This window comes from Neofelis nebulosa, chromosome 10 (assembly GCF_028018385.1).
Source record: "Neofelis nebulosa isolate mNeoNeb1 chromosome 10, mNeoNeb1.pri, whole genome shotgun sequence".
NCBI lineage: Eukaryota > Metazoa > Chordata > Mammalia > Carnivora > Felidae > Neofelis > Neofelis nebulosa.
Window position 1 is genome coordinate 111,479,133 of NC_080791.1, and position 6,992 is coordinate 111,486,124.

Below are 6,992 nucleotides of genomic sequence, written 5' to 3' on the forward strand. Positions count from 1 at the left end.
AGTGGAGAGGCCAGCCTTCAGGAGCCTGACGGTGGGGTGACAGGTGGGATGGTTCATTTCCAGGAGGGCCAGGGGCCCATCCAAGGTCCGGAAGTCGGCTCCAGGCCTCTTGAGGGAAGGAAAGCCATGCGTGAGGCAGGCAGGTGCGGGAGAGCACGGGACGGGGTGGGAAGGCCAAGCGGGCAAGCCAAGGCCTTGGGCCAAAGTCTGGAGCACCGTGTTGGCACCTGCCGCCACGAAGGTTTACAGAGGGCGCTCCATCTCCTGGCCGGGAAGCCGGTTCACAGACGCCGGTGGGATCAACACCATCACCGTCGACCACGCCGGGGGTCCACGAGTCTCTCCAAGTGCCCAGCCTGTCACTGCTGGCTTTCAGGCTCCCGGCCGACTCAGCTGAAAGGGGCCCCGCGGTGGATTGTTTCAGGGAGAAAGAACCCAAGACAAGCCATATTGAAACTGTCCGGGACGCCTCAGAGGGAGCCTCCTTCCCCCTCTGATTGTTCCAGAAAGGCAAGACCCTTCCATCTGCAATGCTGGGCCTCTGGCTTTGCAAATGCCGCCGCCTACCCCCCATGGAGCCCGGGGAAGCCCAGACACTTCATGCAGCTCGGCGGGGCCCTCATCAACAGACCTTCCCCAGCTGGTAGGAGCTGTTTTCTTTTCCCCTCTAAGAGGTTTGTTCCTGGTCATAAATTCTGCAGGCCCGGTCAGCCAGGCGAGGATGTACACGTTGGTAAACACTGTGGTTAAAAACATGCCTCCCGGCTGAAAAAGGAGGCCCTGACAATGGAGCCTTGTCCCCAGCAGCAAATCTGCCGGCCACCTTCTTTGATTCCTTAACCTTGCTGCCGGCTTGTATGAAATTGGCCCCATTCTCCGGGGTCCATCAAACGTGCATTTAAACTACGTCATTAGCGTCTTTCTCTGATCCATAACCTCTGGGCAATTCCGGCAGTCACTTCGGTGAGGGCAGCCGTGGTATTCTATCTGGTGAACATCTAAAACTCCTTGACAAAGTTCCTTTTAAAATTTACTCCCTTTGTTCCGGCTTCGTCTTCTGTTGAGATCTTTAGTGGCCAATGTACTCCGAGATGACTTGGGGACAAAAATCCCGTCTGGCCCAGACAGTAAATCTAGCCTCCATTCAGACGGGTTAAATGCACGCTTTATGCCCTATTGTCACGGCCTCTCCAAAGCCCCTGCGCCTTTAAGGGCTTCCTACAATAAATTAAGCCCAACGCACCGTGGTCGTGGGCGAGGGAGGAAACGGCCTGGTTGCAGCGCCGTGCGGAGGCCCCGATCTGCCGCAGATGAGCGGGCTGGGCCTAGGCCACCAGGCACGGGGACAGCCACCCTGCTCGGTCCCCCAGTCCTCCTGGGCTTTTTGGTGCTACTTTGCAGTCTTGTTTGCAAGAGGCAGAAATCCCAACTCAAAGTGGATTCAGCCACATTGTGTTGACCGGGGACCAGGAAGTCAGTCTGGGTGCCCGGGGCCCCAGGACCAGCCCCACTCTCCCCTTCGGGCCACACCCTCTTGCTGGTTACACCCCTGTGGCTGCTACACCTGCAGTCCCTGGTCCTCCAGGGACCCAAGTCCAGCGGGACTGAGCACAGATCTCTTCCCAGCATTCCCTAGCAAGAGCCTCACCGGCTGCGTTTGGGCCACGTGACCACTCCTGACCAATCACAGGCCTGGGTGGCCTTGAACCCACACTCCGAAGGGGACCTCGGGGGCTGGGGACGCCCTCTCGGGAGAGGAATTGGCCGTGGTGCTCGGAAGAGGGGTGAACGGGGTGCTGGGGGGGCGGGCAGAGCAACAGGTACCAGCTGTGGTCTCCTGCCGAGGCCCAAGATTCACAGCGGCAGCTGGCGGCTCGGCGGCTGGAGCCCACAGGGGACCCGCACACTCTGCCACAGGGTCTTTGCTTCAGGCTGTGGTCACCCATGCTGCCTCTGCGGGGCTCCTGATGCCTTCTTGGCGTTTCTCCGAGGAAGACCGTTGGCCAGTGGATGTCAGGAAGGGAGTTAGCATTCTGGAGACCACCCATCTGCCAGCAGTGGTGGCTCTGGCTAGGGTGGGGACCGCGGGCAAAAGGGTCGGTGATTGGAGCAGATGTCCTTGAATCCTGGGTCTCTGCCCATGGACCAGTTCCATAGAAAGAGTGCCCTGGAGGAGCACCTGGGTGGCTCAGTCGGTTGGGCGTCCAACCTCGGCTCAGGTCATGATCTCAGGTCATGATCTCGCGGTCTGTGAGTTCGAGCCCCGCGTCGGGCTCTGGGCTGACGGCTCGGAGCCTGGAGCCTGTTTCAGAGTCTGTGTCTCCCTCTCTCTCTCTGTCCCTCCTCCGCTTACACACACACTCTCTCATAAATAACTAAATATTAAAAAAATTTTTATCAATCAATCAATCAATCAATCAATAAAAGAGTGCCCTGGAGTGTGGCGGAGATCCAATACCCCCATCTTCCTTCCTGTCAAAACCACCATTTGGGCCATCGTTGATCTAGCCCAAGAACAACGTTCTCCAGCCTGTTTTTACTGACGTGGTGACGATGTGACCCAGTCGTGGCCAGTGACACGTGACGGGGGGTTATGGGATGGGGCTTCTGGGGAAACACTTTAACAGTCTGAAACTCTTTAATGGGCCCCTTGTGCCCTTTCGCTTTTCTTCCTGCTCCAAACACAGATGTGATGGGATCCCATCCCCCATTGTGGCCCATGTTTGACACTATCAGACTTTCCTGTTCTTGCTAGTCCGATGGATGCCTCGTGGTATCCCTGACTGCTTTCATTTTCATTCCCGTGATTACCAGCGAGGCTGTGGTGCCTTTCTCAGTTTCTTTCTCTGTATTTTGACTTTTTTGTATGTTTTGCCCATTTTTTCACTTGTTGATTTTTAGAAGTTCTTTATATATTCTGGATACATACCCTTTGTCAAATATCAGCGCGGGGTATATTTTCTCCCCATCTGGGGCTCTCCATTTTTCCTGTGTTATCTTTTGTCATACTAAAGTTTTAAACTTCTGATACAGGTAAATTTATTAATCTTATCGATTAATTGTTCTTCTTATGTTGGTTGAATACTATTCTCTTGGGTCATAAAGATGTTCTCCTAGGTTTTATTTTAAAATCGTGTAGATTGTCTTTCAACATTTAGATCTCGTATTAACTGGAATTTATTTATTTATTTTTTTGTAGGTGTAAGACAAAGATCTAATTTTATCTTGCTTGCTGTTGTAAAGCCAGTTGTCCCAGATCCACATACTGAGTGCTTTATCTTTGTTTTATTTATTTATTTTTTTTACAGATTTATTTTTACATATATCTTTGGTGTCCCTACTCTGTCTTGTCAGAGTGCTTTATTCCTGCACCAATGCCACAAAGTTTGAACTACAATGACTTTACTGTAAATCCTTCGTAGGAAGCCGTCTCATCTCTCTCCTTCGTTCCTTACCCTTTCCTCCTTTTCCTTGTCTTCCTTTGACTGTCTTCGTGCTTTAAGCACTTTACTCTTCCATATGAATTCTTAAGTCACCTTGTGAGTTTCATAAAAATAGCCCATTGGAATTTTGATTAGATTTACCTTGAATTCATAACTGATATGAGTAGAATTGTCATCAATTGAGTCCTCCTATCTATGAACATGATATATCTCTTAATTTTTTAGTGCTTTTTTTACACTTTCAATGCAGATTTATACTTCTCTCCATAAAGATCTTAAATGTCTTTGATTAGACTCATTCCTAGGTGCTGTCCATTATATGATGCTGTTTAAATGTTGTCTTTTTTAAAATTTTCTTATTTTTTAAAATTTACATCCAAATTAGTTAGCATATAGTGAGACAATGATTTCAGGAATAGATTCCTTAGTGCCCCTTCCCCATTTAGCCCATCCCCCCTCCCACAACCCCTCCCGTTACCCTCAGTTTGTTCTCCATATTTATGATACTCTTCTATTTTGTCCCCCTCCCTGTTTTTATATTATTTTTGTTTCCCTTCCCTTATGTTCATCTGTTTTGTCTTTTAAAGTCTTCATATAAGTGAAATCATATGATTTTTGTCTTTCTCTGACTGACTCATTTCACTTAGCATAATACCTTCCAGTTCCATCCACGTAGTTGCAAACGGCAGGATTTCATTCTTTTTGATTGCCGAGTAATACTCCATTGTATATATATGCCACATCTTCTTTATCCATTCATCCATCGATGGACATTTGGGCTCTTCCCATACTTTGGCTATTGTTGACAGTGCTGCTATAAACATGGGAGTGCATGTGTCCCTTCGAAACAGCACACCTGTATCCCTTGGATAAATGCCTAGTAGTGCAATTGCTGGGTCACAAGGTAGTTCTATTTTTAATTTTTTGAGGAACCCTCCACACTGTTTTCTAGAGCGGCCGCACCAGCTTGCATTCCCATAAATGTTGTCTTTTTAAAGTTACTTTTCTGATTGTTGTTGATGAATAGGAATGTAACTGAATCTCCCTGATTTTCTTAGAAGAAAAAAAAAACTTATCGGTGAATAATAGCAAAGGGGGTATAGTTACAGGGAGCAGATAAATAGAATTCCAAAAGATATTTAAGCAAAAACAACACAGGCCAAAAAAAAATAACATAACATATAATAACATAATTGGTTATTATAGTATTAGTCTCTCAGCAGTTGACAGAGCAATTAGACAAAAACTGAGAAGAGCAGGGGCGCCTGGGTGGCTCAGCTGGTTGAGCGTCTGACTTCAGCTCAGGTCCCGATCTCCCTGTTTGTTAGCTCAAGCCCCACATCGGGCTCTGTGCTGACTGCTCAGAGCCCAGAGCCTGCTTCGGATTCTGTGCCTCCCTCTCTCTCTCTGCCCCTCTCCCTCTCGCACTCTCTCTCTCTCTCTCCTTCAAAAATAAATAAACTTTAAAAAAAATTTTTAAGGGGCACCAGAGTGGCTCAGTGGGTCAAGTGTCCAACTTCAGCTCAGGCCACGAGCTCACAGTTCGTGGGTTCGAGCCCCGCATCAGGCTCTGTGCTGACAGCTCGGAGCCCGGAGCCCGCTTCGGATTCTGTGTCTCCCTCTCTCTCAGTCCTTCCTCCGCTCACACTCTGTCTCTCTCTCTCTCTCTTTCAAAAATAAACAAACATAAAAAAAAAACAACAACAGAGAACTGCATCCAAAAGAATAAAATAACATTTAACCAAGGAGGTGAAGGATGTGTGTATTGAAGGCCACACATTAATGGGAGAAATCGAAGGAGACACACATAAAAGGAAAGATTCTATGCTTATGGATTAGAATAATCAATATTATGAGAATGTCCATACTACCCAAAGCAAGCTACAGACTCAATGCAATTTCTATCAAAATTCCAGCGGAAATAGAACCAATAGTCCTAAACTTTGGATGGAACCACAAAAATCCACAAGTAGCCAAAGCAGTCTGGAGGAAGAAAAACAAAGCTGGAGGTTTCATGCTTCCTGATTTCAAACTATCTTACTAAGCTATAGTAGTTCAACAGTATAGTGTTGGCATGAAAACAGAAACACAGATCAGTAGCACAGAATAGAGAGCCCAGCAGTAAACACACACACATGTATATAATCAATTCATTTATGAGGAAGGAGCCAGGAATATATAATGGGGAAAAGGACAGTCTCTAGAAGGAAACATAAGCCTGAATCTCCTTGACGTAAGTCTTGGCAATGATTTTTCAAATCTGACACCAAAAATCAAAATCAACATAAGCAACAATAAATAAGTGGGGGCTACATCAAGCCAGAAAGCCTCTGCACACCAAAGGAAACCGATAAAATGAAAGACAACCCACTGAATGGGAGAAATACTTGTAAGCCATGTGTCTGATAAGGGGCTAATATCCAAAGCACATAAAGAACTCATGCAACTCAATAGCAAAGAAACCAACCAACCAATTTAAAAATGAGCAGAGGTGGGGCGCCTGGGTGGCGCAGTCGGTTAAGCGTCCGACTTCAGCCAGGTCACGATCTCGCGATCTCGCGGTCTGTGATTTCGAGCCCCGCATCAGGCTCTGGGCTGATGGCTCGGAGCCTGGAGCCTGTTTCCGATTCTGTGTCTCCCTCTCTCTCTGCCCCTCCCCTGTTCATGCTCTGTCTCTCTCTGTCCCAAAAATAAATAAAAAACGTTGAAAAAAAAATTAAAAAAAAAATAATAAAAATGAGCAGAGGAGCCGAATAGACATTTTCCTACAAAAGACATACAGATGGCCAACAGGTTCATGAAAAGATGCTCAACGTCGATTATCATCAGGGAAATGCAAATTGAAACCGCAATGAGGTGCCCCCTCACACCCGTGAGCATGACGAGTCTCAAAAAGAGATGAAAACATAAGTGTTGGTGGGACTGTGAAGAAAGGGGACCCCTGTGCACTGTTAGTGGGCATGTAAATCGGTGCCACCACTGGGGAAAACGGTATGGAGTTTCCTTAGAAAGCTATAAATAGAACAACCACATCATCCAACAATTCCACTTCTGGGTACTCATCCCAGGAAACAGAAATGCTAACTTGAAAAGGTATATGCACCCCCATGTTCATTGCGACGTAATTTACAATAGCCACGATATGGAAACAAACTACATTTCCACGGATGGATGAATGGATTAAGCAATTGTGGTACATATGTGATGTATGTGAATATTATTCAGCCGCACAAAGGACTGAAATCTTACCATTTGTGGCAATAGGGAAGGACCTCCAGAACATTATGCTGAGTGAAATAGGTCAGATAGAGAAAGACACTGTATGATCTCTTTAAAGCTCATAGATACAGAAAAGAGATTGGTGGTGGCCAGAGGTGGGGGGGTGGGTCGTGGAAGAAATAAGTGAACGGGGATTAAATATATATATTTTATATTTATATATCTTTACCCATATCTAATGAAATAATGAGCAGGATGTTGCTCAGATGCATCCACTGGGGGGAAAAACCCTAAGAGATGTGGAAAATTTGAGCAATGCCATAGACCACC